Genomic DNA, 19,664 nt, shown 5'->3' on the forward strand with positions numbered 1-19,664 from the left:
ATCAAATATAGACCACCTTCCAAAGCCAAGGAACTCTGAGCACCAAAAAGAATGAACAGTAGGCTGCACAGACAGATGTAGAAGGAGAGACCCCTGGTCAGGGTTTGACAGCTGGGAGTGATCATCCAAACTCCTGGTTATCAGTTGACTGAGCAGTCAACTCTCAGGTCAAGAGATAAGAAGTTTCTAGCCACTCATGTGTGAGACTCCACAAGAGAATTTCTCTCCTTGAGAGTCCCAAAGAGCCTGACTGGACCTGCCTATTGTATCACCTCTTAAGTGAAAATGGAGCCAGGTGAACCCTGTCCATCAACCCAGCCATCAGGCTCCTCCTGGTGATATCTACTGCCCTGCTCCAGGGAAACAGAACAGAAATAACCTTCTAAAGCCTCCTTCTGTCTCATGCTTCTAGAACCTAGATATTCTTGGGGGTGAGAGGAGTGTGCAGGAATTGTACATATTAACAAAACTGAAAATAAAAATGAAATAAATAATAAATACAAATATATACTTATATTTATTATTTATATAAATTAAATAAATAATAAAAATAAAATACAATAGAATAAAAACCTTAACTAGTGCTTTGAAATCCAAATCTCAGATACCTTCAGAACAGAGATGTGGGGCACCTGGGTGACTCAGTGGGTTAAGCCGCTGCCTTCGGCTCAGGTCATGATCTCAGGGTCCTGGGATCGGGTTCCGCGTCGGGCTCTCTGCTTAGCAGGAGCCTGCTTCCCTCTCTCTCTCTTTCTGCCTGCCTCTCCGTCTACTTGTGATTTCTCTCTGTCAAATAAATAAATAAAAATCTTAAAAAAAAAAAAAAAACAGAACAGAGATGTGACCAAGTTTCCTTTGTCATCCCTCACCCACAGGGTGCCTGCTGCCCCACCAGTCCCTCTGAGAGATCTCCTTCCCCTGTGCGCTTGGAGTGGGTAACAGAATCTCCCAGAACACTATATCCTTTTCCTTCAAAAATCTGGATTCAATCCTGATTATTCTTCAGTTTATCCCAAAAGCCCTGAAATTCATACAAATCCAAAAGAAATCTCACACCTACCATATGAATTTGGTTTTATCTACACTTTTCATACTTTTTAAAGGAATCTGGAAGAAATAATTGGATTCTAATTTAATTAGAAATTTACTACAACCCAGTTAATTTTCAAGTCAGACTTCAGGAAGAACAGAAGTCACTGGCCACAGACAGTCTCCCTTCTCAGAAGCAAACATAATGAAAGATTTCCACTTACCCTGTGAGGCACCAGAGTGTGGCGACAAGATGCTGGGTTTGGTCCTTGGGGAGAATAAGCAGGCATGTGCTCCAGGCCTGACAGTGAGGTACTCAGCTGCTGTCACTTTCTTTTCTGGTAAGAAACCTCTTCACAGTGGAAGTTAACAGTTCATGCTCAGAAGAAAAGGCATCACACTCAAGTGAATGCTGCCTCTCCAGAGAGTGATGCTATTGAGTTTTGTCTGATTTTAGATGTAAGAGACACCACTAACCTAAGGCTCAAGCGATGTTGTCTATAGAAGGAATAGAGCGAGGGGAAGGAATGGAAGAATTTCCCCTAGCCTCTATCTTTAAATGTGGCCTTCATATAAGCCACCATGGATGAACCACAGAAGAGAGTTACACAACATAAGCTTGTCCAAAAGTTGCCTAAAAAGAATAGGTCTTCATGGTAGACCTCAAAAACTCGAATGAAAGCAACTTGAAGTACCACAGACTCAGCAACTGAAGTGGACAAATCCAGGCCCCCCAAAACTTCTGGATGTCAATATGGACACTCCATATTGCTGTCCTTTCAAGGAGGTCCAGCCTATTACAGAGTTTCAGGGGAAACCCAGAGTTTCTGGGTCCTTGCTCAAAAGTCATCTCCCTCTTGCTTCACTTATGCCTGAGTCCCCTATGTCAAGAGAGCTAAGTTATTTCTTCCCAGAGATATGGCTGAAATATCAATTGAACTGGGAGAATAAATTCAACCTCCAGTCACATGATCATAGTCATCCATTGGTGAGAAATGGATTTTTATGGAGGGAACAGGGGAAGTATGAGGACACTCAAGATCTGATTGGTAAAGGAAAGAATCTGGCATGATGCCTGAAATAAATCCCACCTAATCAAATCACTGGATTCCATTTGCCAAAATTTTATTGAGAATCTTTGTGTCTAAGTTCATGAGAGATGTTCTTCTCTTTCTCTTCATATAGTGTTCTTCTTTGTGCTTTTTATGTTTTTTTTTTTTTAATCAGGGTAATACTAGCCTAAAATCAGTACATGTTCCTTCTTCTATTTTATGGAAGAGATTTAAAAAACTTCACACTTTTTCTTCACTGAATATTTAATAAAATGGATCTGTGAGTTTCTTTTTGGGCAACTGTTTAATTAGAAATTCATTTCCCTGATTCATCAAAAGGCTATTCAAAATATCTATCCCATACTGGGTCAGTCAGTAGTTTTTGTTATTGAGAAGCTGTGAGTTTCTTTTTGGGCAACTGTTTAATTAGAAATTCATTTCCCTGATTCATCAAAAGGCTATTCAAAATATCTATCCCATACTGGGTCAGTTAGTAGTTTTTGTTATTGAGAAGCTGATAGATGTCATCTAAGTTGTCAAATATGTATCTATAGACCTGGTCGTAGCAATTTCATACTCTCCCTCCTGAGGTCTTCACGGTCTATCATGACACCCTATTTCATTCTTGATACTGGCCATTTTTTCCCCCTCTGTCAGTCTTGCTACACATTTGTCAGTTATATCTTTTCCAAGAACCAGCTCTTTCTCTATTGTTCTGTTTTCAATTTCACTGATTTCTACTATTCTCTTTATTTCCTTCCTTGTTTGAACTTACTTTGTTCTCCTTATTCAAGGTTTGTGAAATGAGTGCTTAGGGATTTTTTTTTCCTCTTCCCTAATATAAGCATTGAGACTAAGACTTTTCCTCTCAATACTGCCTTAGCTGTGGTCCCATAAATTCTGGTAAATTATATTTTCATTTTCATTCAGTTCAATATACTATTTATTTCTCTTAAGATTTATTTCATTATGGACATTGGGGAGGGTATGTGCTTTGGTGAGTGCTGTGAAGTGTGTAAACCTGGTGATTCACAGACCTGTACCCCTGGGGATAAAAATATATGTTTATAAAAAATAAAAAGTTAAAAAAAAAAAAAAAGATTTATTTCATACACTATTCGGCAAGGAATTTAGTTCCCCAATGTTCAGAGGTTTTACTGTTACTCCTATCTATTTTTACTCCACTGTGGTCAGAGAACAACTATATATGAATTCTTTTAAGTTTACCGAGATTTGTTTTATAGTCCAGGATGTAATCTATATGGATGGGTGTATGTTCTACGGAAACTTAATGTTTATCTGTTCTTGTTGGGTGGAGTGCTCTATCCATGTTAGATCTTGTTGGTTTATGATGCTGTGGAATTCCTCCATATCCTTGCTGATTTTCTACCTGGTTGTTCTATCAGTTGGTGATTTGGTAGCATACCTCAACACCCCTCTAAGTGTGGGTTTGCTTCTCTCTTCTGTTTTTGTTCTACATATTTTGTTAGTTGTTTGGTGCAATCATATTTAGGATTGCTACATCTTCTTAGTGGACCACCTAATTTATCAAGTACTAATAGCTATTCCTGCTTTAATATTTACATAGTATTTTTTCCATCCTTTTACTTTCAACATGCTTATAACCTATGTTTAAGGCGAGTATCTTGTAAGACAGCATACGGCTGTGTGAAGTTTTCTTAATTCACTCTGCCCATGTCTTCTAACAGATGTACTTACATAATTTATATTTAATGCATGACACCTCTTAATTGGAAGGGGTAAATGTGTGTCATCACTGATCCTCATGCAGTCTCTGCTGACAAATCAAAGTGAAGGTAGCCGGGGTACCTGGGTAGCTCAGTCAGTTAAGGGCCTGACTCTTGATTTAAGTGTCTAAACCCAGTTAAGTAACTGGGTTTTCAGCTTCTCCAGAACCCAATCTGAGATAAATGAAATGCCAAAAAGAAAAACCAAGCAATTCAGCATGTTTTCTTTGGGTCCTCAGTTTCCTAGCTGCCTTAACTTCTCTCCTTATGCTACCCATACACATAATGTCCGCAACTATTAATTCTATTTCATGGGTGATATAGAGAAAAATAGGTCTGTTCCATATATCCTAATGAGAAAGTCCCCCTATGGACTTTTGAAGGAATTAAAGTAACCTGCTTTATAACAAATATGTTGAATCTGAATTCTAGGAAGAATGATCCCATGTAATCTGACACTGTCACACTGAGTCTGAAGGGCAAGGCTCTGTTTTCAGAGTCTCATTACTTAAATGAACTTTAATCATTAACAATCATTAATGCACAAGAAAAATACAAGTACTACCCCACCTAGTATTACATTACAGAATCTTGTCACTTGAGCAACAGTTGAGAGACCTAGATCCGACTGAAATTTGACTATCCTAGCGTAAGTTTGTCCTTACTTACGTAAGAATCCTGAGGGACCAGCAAGATTAACAGCTAATCTCTAGCTAAAGGAGGCAATTCAGCCTCAATAAAAAGGATTTGCTGATGATGATAATAGTAATAATGATAAATAGCTAACCCTGAGCATTTTCCACAGTCAGGGTGCCAAATGATTTACATGTAGCATCTCAATTAGTTCCTACCCCAACCCTATGATGTGGAAACTGTAGTGTCTCCATCTTTGGAGGAGAAAGACTCAAGCTTTGAAGAGCTGAATCACTCATCCAAGTGCACACAATTAGCTTGTACTAGTGTCGGGATTCAAACCCAACATGACTGCATGGCTCCAGAGCCAGGGTTGTTAACCATTAGGTTTCTACTACCCCCCCCACCCCAATGACTTCTGAGCCATCAAACAGGCTGTATCCACTCTCTCAAAACTCTGCCACTGCAGAAACAAGTCCCTCTTGGTGAGCTATACCCAACATCTTATGGCGAAAGCTCTTTCAGTATCATGTTTGTAAGAACGGGTTTGAGTACCTACATACTTCTCTCCTTTGCATCTCAGCCCCACTTAGTCATTTGGAATTGAGCGTTTGTACACACATATGAGACATGCTGTCCTTTCTTCCCCGTGTGTCCCAGCTGGTTTATTGGAGAACTGAATTTCTCAAGCTGTGCATGACAAGTACAGGGAAGCTCCTCACAACCAGGAAATTAGATCAAATGGCTGAGTTCTTCTTTCCCGCCCGCCTTTTACATCTTTTTGCTCCAGTCTCTTTGGAGACCATATTAATCTTTATGCGTTTTACACCGAATGTTTCTCATCCTGTCCTGAAGGGAGGATTTTCCAAACGGAAAAATGAGTTTTAATCATGGCACATTTTGTTCAATTCTGGCTTTGATAGCAGTTCTTTTCAATCTAGTTCTTAAGTCCACATAAGTCATGTAAAAGCAAATCTAATACTTTATTCTTAGGGACTTACAAGCACTAATGAAAGTAATATTTATTTTAAGACTCAATAACTGTGTGTGTGTGTGTGTGTGTGTGTGTGTGTGTGTGTGTAATGGTTGGGGGGGACTAACTTTCTTGTCAGACAACAAAGCTAAATTTGAGTTTTTTCTTTCACTTGTTAGTTGTAGGACCTTGGTCTTCTCTCCATCTGTAAAAACAGACAATTACAAAACATCTCTTATAGGTCTGCTGTGTCTCAAGTGTGGTGACTTTTTGAGATTTTTAATAGGTCTAGCACACAATGTCTAACATATAGAAAGCATTGCATTAATACTAACACTCTTCCCTTTCTCACTTCTATTATCAATTTGATGAAAAAAACATTACTTTGCCATGTTCAATAATCGCAAACACCCAAGCAGATTAATATATACATACTCTTTATAGATAGATAGGCAGACAGATTAATTTACATGGGGGGGGAGGAAAACAAATGTTTCCAGAGAAAGTATTGGGCAGTCATCTAATGTGCTCTTACCTGAATGAAGGCTCTGATTCTCAATTTCCCTAGAACACTATCAAATAAAACTTTCTGTCCACTTCTATAGTCACTAACCACTAGTGTCTCCTAAGCACTTGAAATATCACTAGTGTAACTGAAGAAATGAGTTTTAAATTCTAATTTGAGTAGCCAAATACAGTTAGTAAGCTATCCAATTGAACATCACATCTATAGAGACTAGTCCCACTGAAGAGTTGTTGACTTTTTTAAAAGCCCATAAAAGCATTAAATTCAGGATTCTCTGGAGATGTGAAAGGTCTTCCAGAAATTTTAGAAGCTTTGTAGATGATGCTACAAGCTAGGACCTCCTGTTTTCTCTTTTTACCTTCACCCTTCAACTTCACACTTCTTCATCCCTTACTGCTACCCCCACAACATTATTTAAGCAGATGAAATTAGGTTAAACTGTAAACCAATTATTAAATTAGTCAAATAGCCCAAGAGCTTGTATAAAATCTTTCTTCTGAAACTCTTACTCCCCCTTTAATAAAAATATGAGAAGAAGAAATGTGGACTGGTGTTTTTAGCACCTACAGTTGCTTTCTCTCTCTTCGCAAGGCCCACAGGGCAATGGAGCATTTGTAGTTCCCTTAGAAAAGACCACTTGCTGAAAGCAAAGTGCCAGTAAGATCAGTTTGATGGTAGATCTACTATCAAGGCAAGATGCAAACATAATCATACCTCACATTTACAGAGTGCTTTGAATCTTTTTAAGAAAGATACCTAAAAGGAGAGAGAGAGAGAGCGAGAGAGAAAGATACTGGAGAAGTTCAATATCTTGCATAGAATAATTAAAAAATCAGACATCAGTCAGGTTACACAAGTAAGGCACAAAGAAATTTATGACAGATTCAGCAAATCCTCAACTCTCATTCCTAAACTACTATATTCTATCCTTGACTCATTAACCTAATGCACCCTTATACAGGACAAGGCAGTAATACTCCCTTGACTCATTTTCATAAGGCCAACTATAAATATCACTAAATAACCCGGTTATGTCCAGGAGCTTTACAACCACAGAACAGTTTTCTTCCTAGTATATAAAGCCAACAGATTGGTGATGCACTCTCAAAAGTAACCTTGGCTTCCAGAGTAATGAACATAACCCCTGAGACACAAGTGTTTACCATAATGCTTCTAGCAGTAAATCCAGGTCATAGACAATAGTGGTCATGGTCACAGAGAGGAATGTAACATGAGGGAACACAAAGGAATTGGCAAAGCCCTCCTTCCCAATGCAAATTAGTATGCAATCATTACTTCCTATCATGAGAGTTTCATAGGAAGTGATGGGAGGAAATTGGCTGGAGGTTTGGACCGTGCCTACTCTAGGTTTAGAATCAGATCACTCGGGGTCCAGATAAAAATGTCCAAACATGGAGAAATACCATATTGCATTCATAAAAGAAAAAGCACTGATTTACAGATTTATAGGCCTTCTCAAGGCCTAAGCATTTCCAAGGGAGCATCTCTAAAGGATTGATTAAAAGTTGGTATAGAGTCAAAGGTCATGCTCTGGAAGTTAGAAAAGCCTGCTTGATGGGAAACAACCTCCTGCTAATGAAATAAAAGAAGGCACACACTATAGTCTGCAATCCTGATGAAAGAGATGACCCAATCAGTGCTGCCCAAAGGAGAACATGCTTTGGCTAACATTGTCTAATGAGAAATCTGACTGACCTATATCAACTGTATTTAGTGATCAGGACCATAAAATGGTGGACGGCTCGGTGACATAGCCATTGATACATGGCACAGATGAAGTGAGCCAAATCTTGTTGCAAATTCCTTTTCAATCTCCCATTCTATTAAATTGAAGCTAATGTTTAAATAGGGAAAACACAACCCTGACCCCACCATATACTACTGAGAAGAGGGGGCAACTAGTAGTTTGTACAGCTTTAACCCCATTGTGTACTAACATATATTTTTAAGTTAGTAGATAAGAAGTTGCAAATCGCTTTTCTTTGAGACAACAAGAAAATCAAATCCATGACATTGGTCTAATCAGCGCCACTGAATTTGCCATACACAAGCATCCAACTGAGTTACCAGCCCAGATGGGGAGGGGGGCAATTAGGAAGGCCCCAGGGAGTGGCTGGCTGACTTCCTGAAAGGTTTCCAGTGGGTGGTTCTCTAATCTGACAGGATTCTAGGACACAGCTGGGAAGCCCTGGGACACAGCAACAATTCTTCCAAAGGGCCATCTTTAAAACACGAAGGTAAAAATAGCTTTCTCCTTCTGTGAAATGTCATTTCACATTTTACCAACATCCAAAATTCAAAGGCCCATGTTACACGTAGTGCTAAACTCAGACATCCTTGGGCATTTTCATATCTTCTGTAGCTGCTGGATTAATCAGGCAAACAGACTACTTTTTAGACTGCATTTAAACGGAAATTTAAATATACTTAAAGGATGGCCAGTGTTAACTATTCAGGAGAGGAGGGAGGAAAAAAAGAGGAGGGAGACGAGAATGAGATGGGACATCCATCCTGTCATAGGAAATAGACAGCAGTGGCGAAGAATATTGATGAAAATATTGAAAATCAATTTTAAGTGTTTCCTACATGGAAAATCAAAAGTAGGACATTTCATACATCACTACTGGCCTGATTCTTTCATTCCTTGCCTGTCATTTTGACTTTGTGCTTTTTTTTCTCCCCCTCTTGTCAGGTTGTTTTCTTCTTGACTGAAGAAAAGAAAAAGAAGCTGACTGAATGTGGTTCCAGCCAGAAATTTCTCTGCAGAAGGAGTCTCACAGGTTGTGGTTTTGTCAGCTAGCAGGTTAAGTCAGACACAGAATACACATAGGAAGCACTGTGAGTTACATGAATGGTAAGTATGAGGGGGATCAAGCAATCAGTGAGGATATGCCCATTTTGTTTTCTATGGAGGATCATTTAAAAGTGTTTTGTTTTGGTTTTTTAATAAATTTTGCAGGGCGCCCAGGTGGCTCAGTGGGTTAAAGCTTCTGTCTTCCCCTCAGGTCAAGATCCCAGGGTCCTGGTATGGAGCCCCACATCAGGCTCTCTGCTCAGCAGGGAGCCTGCTTCCCTCTCTCTCTCTCTCTGCCTGCCTCTCTGCCTACTTGTGATCTCTGTCAAATAAACAACGAAAATCTTTAAAAAAATAAATAAAATAAATTTTGATTTTCAGAGAAGTTTTAGTATTATAGCAACACTGGACAGAAAACACAGATCCCCCATATGCTCTCTCTTCCGACACATGCACAGCTTCCCCCATTAATGACACCCCTCACCACCACCAGAGTAGGACATTTGTGACTACTGATGAACCTACGCTGACACCTTGTTAGCATCCCAAGTCCCTAGGAAGTATTAGGGTTCGCTCTTGGTGTTGTACATTCTACAGATTTTGACCAACTTATGACATGCATCTTCCATTAGTATCATATAGAGTGTTTTCCCTGCCCTAAAACTTTGTGTTCTGCCTATTCCTCTCTTATTCTCCTCAACTTCTTTTGGCTGTCTCCATTTTCCCTTTTCCATAATGTCATAGAGTTGGAATCATTAAGTATGTAGTCTTTTCAGATTGGCTTCCTTCCCTTAGTAATATGAATTTATGGTTCTTCCTTGTCTTTTCATGAAAGGATAGCTCATTCCTTTTTTAGTGCCAAATAATCCTCCATTGTCTGGGCTATCCATACATCTTCTGAAGGACATCTTGGTTGTTTCCAAGTTTTGGCATTCAGGGAATAAAACCACTATAAACTTCTATGTACCTATTTCTGTATGGACATACTATTTTTAATTCCTCTGGGTTAACAACAAGGAAAGCAATTACTGAATAATAAGTAACAGGAGGTTCAATGTGGTAACAAACAGCCAAACTGTCTTCTAATGTGATGGTACCATTTTGCCTTCCCACCAGCAGTGAATGAGAGTTCTTCCCATTGATCCACATCTTCACTAGCGTTTGATGCCGTCAGTTGTCTTAGTCATCCTGAGATGTGTGGAATAGTATCTCATTCTAATTTGCATTTCTCTAATAACCTATGATAAGGAGCATCTTCCTAAATTCATATTTTCAATTGATCTATCTTCTCTGGTGAGGGGTCTATATGGCCCTCATGGCTCTTTGACATGTTCACCCTCGGGGGGTCATCTCTATCTAATAAGCATCGTAGCTTCAGGTTCTGTGCACTCAAGGAGACAGTTCAAGTAATAATTTACTTAGCAGTTCTAGCTTTAATTACAAATAAAATTCATCGATGTCACAAAATACCTGGTAAAGAGTGACCCCTTAGTGTTTGTTAGAGGGGTGGTTTAGAAGCTGGGAAAGATACCCATCTTAATGAATATTAACAGTTCATTTTTTCTAGTTGGGATCAATCTGATGGGTGGTTTCAGTTATTCCCATCTAAGATTAGAGTCTTTCTCTTATTTTGGAGAATAACTAAAGGCCATAAAGGGATGTGACTACAGGCACTTCAGATCCATACCATGTTCCAGTTATTAGAGTGTCATAAAATGGGCAGAATTTTGTAGAATTATGCAAGTGGTATTATTTGCTTAGATTTTCCACCCAGATCAGGATTTAGACTCATCTATAACAAAAGTTAATATTCTCTCTCAAGACATGCACACACGTGCTCTTGTTCAATATTTGCTAATAAGAAACCAGGAGAGACCATTATAAGGCAGGAGGTACATTCAGTCTTGATCCTCTCTTCTTTCCAGGCTGGAGGAAAGAATTAAAATGGGCTGACAGCATTTTTTCAGGGTAATGCGGAGTGGCCTTCTCACAACCTGCTTGTAGTGTAATCCACAAGGAAGAGGTCCTGACTTCGGAATTTAAGAAAGCTGGAAAAGGTCTTAGAGTTCATGGGAAAAGGTCAATAGAAGACAGGCTAGCCCTGGAGGAGAAGAAGAAAGTGTTTTCCTCCCCACGGGCTTTAGACAAATGAGTTCTAGGTTTTGAGAAGAATCTTGTTCAAAAGTTACCTACTGGATGTGGTGGTTCCCTACAAGCCAGAGATAAGGGATTCACCGGTGATGCCACTGAGAAGGTCTGTAGCCAGTGGACTTTGGCAAGAATTTTATTTGCCAAATTTTAGTTTCTCCACTTTTCCCTTAAGTTTTTGTAGTCTCATAAACACTGGAAGCTGTCCTCAATCATTACTGTGTGGAATTATAAGCAGGTCCTGGCCTACACCTTAAGAGGTGAAAGAGTAGCAGCCATCTAAGGGAAGGTGGTTTCCCAGCAGCAAAAATGACAACAGAAGAATAGTACAGAAGTCCGAAGCCAATGGCTGCTTATGGGAGGCAACCAAGACCTGGAGGTATCTATGGAACCAAACCCATCAACCATCCAGGACATGTTCAAAGACATGTAGAAAGAAGAACCTGATCAAGGTCTGAGTCTTTAAGCTTGAGGCATGGAAGACTCTGTCAGAAAGATGTGGATATCAAAAGGAGACATGATTTTAGTCACAGGCTAGTCTAAGACACCTGACTCCTAGCAATAATAATGTTTTCTCTTTTCTTGGTTCAAAAGTCTACATAAGATACTGAAATATCTTCAAAAATGACTGGAAAACCGCAACTGTCCTTGGTTATTGCAGCCCTAACTCAAGCACTTCCGGGACATGGCCACAACCTAGCAACTAAAGGGTCAATACCTGACACAGCTGGGAGCCTCCAGAGCTGGTTCCAACTGCCACAAGAGGCTGATTATTCAATTATTTGGCCAGGACTTTGCCTACCTTTAGCTGAGCCTGACTATAAGAGAGAGAAGAAAATATTTTAAAATATTTATTCTTAAAGGGTTTGTGCAGGGGGATAAATAGATAGCAATTCATATAAGCTAAATAAAGAAAAACGTGGTAAATGCCTTATGAATACAGAGCCAAGGGGATAAAGTTCGAGTGATCAGAGGCTGTTCGAGGTCAGGTCAAGCACAGATCTTCTTAAATAACTGTGGGCTTCTCTCCTGCACTGGGCATGTATTTTTACATTATCCTGAACTCCAACAATCAAAATCCCCTTGTCATATGATAAAATGCAGTTTCTCTGGACTATGCAATGCTATAATTCAGCCCCCTCATTTATTTGTCAACAACTCAACACCACATCTATTTTTCTACAGAGGTAATTAGAGAAATTAGGAGGCTACAATAGGAGGAGAGAGAAATGGGCCATTTCTTGTTCTAAGTTATGGAGATGCCAAAATTATCAGGGCCAACTCTTTCATTACTTTATTCCCAATAAAATTTGAAATCAACTATATATAAATAATGGCCCAATTAATTCATTTAAATGAATTCACTAATTTAAAATGAATTGTTATCCATTGTTAAGAGCTGCTTACATTATGCCAGCATCTTGCATATTATATAGTCAGCTTAGTATGGAATTAAGTCACAACAAAGGCAGCAAAAAGCGAAGCCATGAAATACAGAATATATAGGAACGGAACTACAGAAATGTATGATATATAAATATATATCATCAGATTACTTATACCACTTGTCAACAAACTGATGAAAAGAAGTTCTAATAGAAGAAAAATAAATTTTCCATTCCCTTCATCTGACCAAAGCAAAAGATTTGCTTAATTGGCTCCCATAGCTGAGCCTTTCAGTATTTCATTGCCCAGTAAATAAAAGCTATTTTCAAAAGTCAGATAATTAGGTGTCAGGGCATGTGATATCCAAACACATGAGGGAAAAACACCAAACCAGCAACCCACCATCCCCCTCACCAAAATACACACACACACACACACACACACACACACACACACACACACACATTTTTCTTAAAAGAAAATGTCCTGTAGAAAGCTGTATAAAGCATGCCCTGGGAACAAAAGCATAACTATTGGTGAAAACTTGTGCAAAAGTTACCATTAAAAAAATAAATTCCAGAAAAGGAGAGGCTTCTGGTAACATTCTCACAAGAATAAACACGGCCATTTTCCATCAACCATTATGTTCCTTACAGTGTATGAAATTCAGCAGGCCCCCATTACCCTACCTTAAGCTCACAGCCATGGACAATGCAATGCAACGTTCACCAGTCATTCCTTCTCTGATGGTTTCAAGGAGAAGCCAAAAACAAGAACCTCCCTTTTCCAGTAGTAAGTAAGTACATTGCATGAAAACTTTTCCTATTGAGTGTCTAATATTTCAGAATGGCGCCCAAATTTTCATGTCACATGAGTACAGTAGTTTTGTGACTCAAATACATCTTCTTTTCCCTTTTCTCTCCCATCATCCCTTCAATGTCTGCAGTCATTTTTAAGCTTGTTTCTAGCTTCTGGCTATACTGCGACCCTCTGTTTCTTGGAAAAGTGGCACTGAATGGCTGCTTGGTAGACACCCTGCCTTCATTCAGGGTTCAAGAGTCTTTACTACAAGGGAAAATGGCCTCACCTTGTGGCTGGGACCTCATTTCCCCCAGAAGTCTTTCTTTGTACCCCAGACGAGTTTATCCCTCCCTCCTACATCCACAGGCACTCCGTAAAGCGCAGGGCTGCTTGTCCATCACGGCTTGGTATTGATGCCCTGCACTGCACCACGAGAGAGGTGCCCATGCTGTGTCCATACTGTAACCACAGTCCCAGAGCAGTGCCTGGGCCATAGTCGGCAATCCATGTGTGTGTGCTCAATGTCAAACAAAGGGTCTCCTTCATTATACATCTTTCTGTGTTACATATGTCGTTCTACATTGTGTATTTTATATATTTCATAAATATAAAGTTATGCACTAATTTTCTAAGTGTATTTTCTATCTTAATTTCAGCTCTTAGGGAATTTCTAATCAGATTTCCACATGTTTTTCTACATGGAAGATATTTCTTTAGGAAATTTAAAACCACAGAATTAATACCTTTGCTTAAATAAAGATCTGTTTAAAGCTAACTTCATGGCTTTTTAAAACACTATCTTATTTCCTCTCCTTTTACTGGATGCCCAGCAAGAACTGTTTTAAGAAGAGCCCAAAGCAACCCTAGTGGTAGAACCCCAGTGGGCTAATAGAAAGGTTCCTGTGAGCAGTGGGGTCCTAACCTGAGGACGATTCTCCAGAAGGAAGCCTCACCTTCCCACCCTCACTGCCCACATCCCCAGCAGGGTGAGTGCTCATCTCCAAGGCCAAGGGTGAGGAGCCAATCCCTCCACTAAGACTTTAGGCCTCCACTAAGCTTTAGTGATGTGTCATTCACACCTGACGGTCAACAGCTTCAACCTAGAAAGGCAGTTTCTAAGAGAAGGGAGAGAGAATGAGGAGGCATATCGCACTTCACATGGTGAAGAAGCGTTTCCATGGGAAGAGGACAAATGTCACCGACAAGTTTTACAAACTTTCATGAAGCCCAGGAGTTTTTCCAAGAGCAAATATTGCCCAAGTTTGAGCAGCACCATCCTTAATTGTTTTATTTTTACCAAATAAGAACTGACAGAAAGCTTTCCAGCAGCTGGGAGGTTGTACTGTCCATGAAATAAGCCCCCCACCCCCATGACACTCTAATGAAAAAACAGAGCCTATCTGTTCAGCCAGCCAGAACCAGCATTTACTCTGCTCAGCCCTAATAATGATTAAGAAAGCAAAACTTGCCTCAGAAGCTGTTCTTCCTGATAGAAGAAACACGGCACAGGCCAGCATTCATTGTTTCTGTCTGAAGCTCAAGCAATGGTTCCTTTTTTCTTTCTGCTAAAAGAAAAACAAAAACAAACAAACAAAAACAAAAACAAAAAAATAATAATAATGGTTATCAACTGTTAATTATATCTTGTAATAGTCATAATCCCACAGACTTTGATCATTAACATAGTTAATGACCATTTTGTGAGGGTGTTAACTGCTCTCTGCTCCATCCTGGGATACACAATTATCAAGCCACTCATTAAATACTAGTAATGACTAATTATTCCAGGATTAAAAGCTTAAATGTAAATAAAAATGAGATTGAACCTCTTTAAACCAATGGGTTAATGTGAATTCTCTTTACCGTGGTTGTACTGTATATTATGTTCCTATGAACAATGTTATTTCTAGAGGGGATAGGGCTGCTTCCAAGTGGGACTCAATTTATGGCTGCAGCAGATGTTTATTATGCCACATACTGGCTATTGTTTTACAAGTCCCCGCATTTCCCCTTAATGCAATCTCCTTAACTCACATATTCCTCAGGTCTTCAGGGAGTCGTTCTGGGGTGTTCAGGTTCATATTGGGGTGTTTTTTTGTTTGTTTGTTTGCTTTGGGTTTTTGTTTGTTTGTTTTCTTTTGTTCTTTACTTTGCCCTCATGTTCCAATTTTAAAGTTTTATTCCTTCCTCAAGCTTCACTAGCCTCAGGATGACATACACACAGACACCTCTGCCACATTATCAATGTCATTATTGTCAACCAATATCGACTCCACATAAGCTTGGTCCATGGCTCTCTCAACAGAGCAATATATTACCTTCGGATAGAATTTTCTTTTATCAAAATGATTTTAGGTCCAGTCACATCAATGTGGATTCATATGTCTCCTCTGATCCACAAAGCATATCTGAGATGGAAAGCATCAGATTTATATTAGCCCCATTTTTTTTTAAACAGAAAGCCAAGGCAAAGAGAGGTCACATGAACTGCCCAAGGCCACACAGCAGGTTTCTGTCAGAGCAAGAGTTAAGAGTAAGTGGTAAAGTGGAAGGAGCCCCGGGCTGGGATCAAGGGACCTGATTCTTTCCTTAGCTCTGTCAAGCCAGAAATATGTGTAAAGTTTGAGGGCTCCAGCTTTTAGACTGCAGCTTCCTCACAAGTGAAATGAGGTTTTAAACTTGATAACCTCCCAAGGTTTCCCCCACTGCCGCCTCCATAATTTACAGGTCTGTCTGGTATTACACCATAAGGCAGTTTAATTAAAACCGTGATAGAACTCAGTTGTGTAAAGGAAATGCATTAAGGTGAACTGAATTAATTGAGGACACATTTATAAAGAAGAAAAGACATGGCCCAAGTCCTAAATGACAGGTTGTGGGGAATAAAGGAAAGCATTTTCGGTGGAGGGGATGTTAAAACGTGGCAAAGGAAACAGGACAAATCCACATATAAGCAAGACAACTACATGATGAGGAAATATCACAACTCTATTTTAGTAGTTTAAATTCTGTACGGCTTCTGAAATGGAGACATCAACAGGCTTGTCTCATAGCCGATGGCATTTCTGTCCTCATCACAGTGTGAGTGAAAATCTTTTTGGACAACTCTCCCTCTTCCTTCCCTGTGTTACATTCTCAGCCGGTCAGCTAGCTCGGTCGGCTAGCTTCAGAGCCAAATCGGATCATTGCAATGAAAACTCCAAGCATTTCCAATAGTTCACAAACTCCCTAATTCTGTCCAGAGACACATGCATGCATGAAGATGCATGTTTCTTCCCTCCCCCCCCCCCGAAAAAATAATGATGTAAGTACATGGCAGAATCAAAGTTCGAGATAGGAGAGCATCACATGGATAAAACAGGTTGAGAAAGTTACTGACAAACCAAAGAAACCCAATCATCTAAGTTATTTGGTCAATATTGACATTCTTTCCTAAACTTGTCTGATTCCTAAACTGCTTTATGCTTTTCAAAGCTTTTTTTCAGTGATGTGTCACTGAGTAAGCACAAAGCCCTCTGAGGCTGGTAAATTTAGCATCAGGATTCCCAGTTTATACACGTCTCAAAGTAGAGTTGGATGCTCTTCCCAATGAGAACCACACAAATGTGTTCATCTCATCCCTGAAATGTATGGAACCCAACTGAAAAACCTACTTACTGAACTTCTAATATAAAAATATACTTTAAACTGTACCTTTAGTTGAACTAAAAAGAAAAAAAAGTTTCCAGTGAGGCGACTCTGACTAAGCCTAACCAAGGCTATGATTATTTTAAACTGTTGAGTTAGAAAAAAATAAAATGACTGTAATATTATCAAATCTGAACCCAAGGGGAACTGAGAGTCTGTTTTTGTAATAATCTACTGCAGCCATTGATTCTTATTGACTTGATCCATTAATTCGTGTGGAGTTTCACAATAATATATCAGCTAGAGAACTTCTACAAAGAAACACTTCTATTCGGTAACCCAGGGGTTCCATTTGTATTTATTGTTGTTTTCATTATTTATTGTTGTATTTATTGTTGTGATTTTTATGGTTTTAGTCCTGATAATTAAAGAAGGTAGCTGTGGTCATGCACGGTAGGGGGATGGTTTCTGAAAATCATGGGATAAAATGAGGGCAGTGAAAAGGCAAAAAGATAAATGACAAATTCAGAAAATATAGTTGCAACTTACATATCAGAGAAATGATTAATGTCCCTGAAATATTAATAGCTTCTAAAACCCAAAAACCCTATAGAAAAATGGGCTGGAGAAATGAATAGCCAGCCACAGAAACAGAAATTCAAATGACTTTTAGGCATATAAAAAGATGCTCGACCTCGTTCCCTTAAAGAGAAATGCAACTTGAAACCACAATCAGGTATCACTTCTGATATATTAGGTTGCCAAAAATCTGATGTTGACTGCACACTCTGTGAGTGAGGCTGCGGGGAAACATATGCTCTCATCTATTCCTGGTGGGAAGGAAGGCACAACCACGATGGAATTTGGGAAAAGGTGCTTTTGCCTTAAGACCTAGCAATTTCAATGCCAGGAATCTGACCCAACATTCACTAATAAAAATGCAAAAAGACATACGTAAGGTATTCACTTCTAGTCTATTTGTAATAGCAAGAGACAGGATGCTAGATACTATGCAAATGTCTACCCCTAGAAGACGGGTTGGAAAGACCACAGAACATAGGCCACATGACAGAGGACGGCACAGCTGTGGAAACAAAACATGAGAACTCTCTCTCTGTGCCACCAGGCAGTGATAGCCAAGTAATACTGTAAGCAAACAATAGGAGAGAAAGTACACTCCAATTTATTAAGAAAGAGTGGAATACAAATATATAAGTATATATAATAAATATGCAATGCATGTTTATATATTATCTGTTTGCAATTTTAAAATCCCAGTACGAAGAAATGGTTATTTAAAATACAAAAGGGAGGGTGGGGAATCAGGAGGAAGTGACAAAGGAAGTGTCAGTCTTCTTTCAATATACTTTGTTTTGTTGATTTGACTTTGCAGCCATGTAAATATTCCATATATTAATACAACAGACTTAAATTTTGAAAAAGCAATCCCTAAAATTGAAAATAAAATTAAACAAATGTGCCAGAATGTATATCCAGTTGGTATCATAATAGGAAAATATTCCAAGAGATTTTAAAACACAGTATTTTTACCATATGGCTCTACTCAGATTCTGAAAACAAAAACCAATACAAAATACAAAATAAAACCTCTTAAACAGTTTCCAGGTATTACATTGTTTTGCTGCTTCTATTATTGGTCTAGTGTGGGATGAAGCTAAGGAGTCTTAGAATTGAAGAGGCTGCAGATATAAAATGGATGAAATTCTGTAAAATCCCAATAGTTCTGAATTTCATTTGCCGCATTTTAGATTTTAAAGGTAGTCCCAGTTCTGTCCTCAGAAAAGACTTAGAAATAAAAACCAACCTTCTAGCCATGAGTACCACTAGCACCTAAACTATAGTTTCTAAATACTGTTCTCCATTAAAGGGACAAAAGATCCTAAGGAAGATGTTAAATTTAGGTCTGGAGCAAGATGGGCTCAAAAATGCATCGGTTTGCTGCACTGGTACTATAGACAAAGAGGGTCTTGTCATAAGGAGCAAAATATGACTGAGGAATGGTCAACAGGAAGACATTTTGATCACTGGTAATGGAACGTATTGGGATGGATCAAAACATGTGTTTCAGTCAATGAGCTCCTAATATTTTTAAAATTAGTTCATTGGAATTCATTAGAAGATGATAGCAGTTTGAATCATTCTTTTGAAAACGGGTCAATGAATCTGATTTTCCTATACAGACTGAACCACCAGGTTACCAAATAGTGTTTCCTTGTAGAAGTTCCCTAGCTGATATACTATTGTGAAACTCCACATGAATTAATGAATCAAGTCAATAAGAATCAATGGCTGCAGACCTCATAAAAAGAGAGAGCCAGATAGCAAATTTCTCCTGGTGGAAGAAAACACCACTATCTTGAGTTTATGGTGGGGGGTGGGTGGGGGTGGTGGAGATAATGGACCAAAAATGAAAGAACAGAGGATGGAGTGTTCAGTGACATAACAGTGTTGCAATCAGAAAAATCTTGACTGTGGAAAATTCTACAGGACAAATGACCCAATCTCTCTTGCAAATAATAGTCAAAGGAAATAAAGGGATGGGAGGAGAAATTGTCAATTAAAAAGGTGCTTATTAAATCTAGTTATCAGTAGAGGCACCTGAATGGCTTAGACAGATTTATGTTAGATTCTTGATTTCGACTCAGGTCATGACCCAAGCTCAGCAGGGAGTCTGCTTCTCTCCCTTTCTCTCCCCTTTTGCCTCTGCCACCGGCCATCCTTCTCCTTTCTCTCTCCCTCTCTCTCAAATAAATATTTAATAAGTAAATACAGTTATCAGAAACAATGCATGACAACCTTATTTGGATCCTAATTCAAATGGGAGGGGATGATACGAAATTACGTAATTACGAAACCATTATAAATTTCAATACTGACTGGCTATTGAAGGCCTTTAAGAAACTAT

General features: G+C 39.0%; 1 long non-coding RNA gene across 4 annotated transcripts in view; it reads right to left on the reverse strand.

The window, feature by feature from the left end:
- LOC309847665 overlaps window positions 1–19,664 on the reverse strand; it is a 559,315-nt gene that overhangs the window by 369,289 nt on the left and 170,362 nt on the right. For all 4 annotated transcript variants that reach the window (XR_014302547.1, XR_014302548.1, XR_014302549.1 and 1 more), the window contains one exon: window positions 14,581–14,676. This is a non-coding gene — a long non-coding RNA (uncharacterized lncRNA). The remainder of the gene's footprint in view (window positions 1–14,580; window positions 14,677–19,664) is intronic.

This window comes from Mustela nivalis (genome assembly GCF_964662115.1).
Source record: "Mustela nivalis genome assembly, chromosome: 14".
NCBI classification, from domain to species: Eukaryota; Metazoa; Chordata; class Mammalia; order Carnivora; family Mustelidae; genus Mustela; species Mustela nivalis.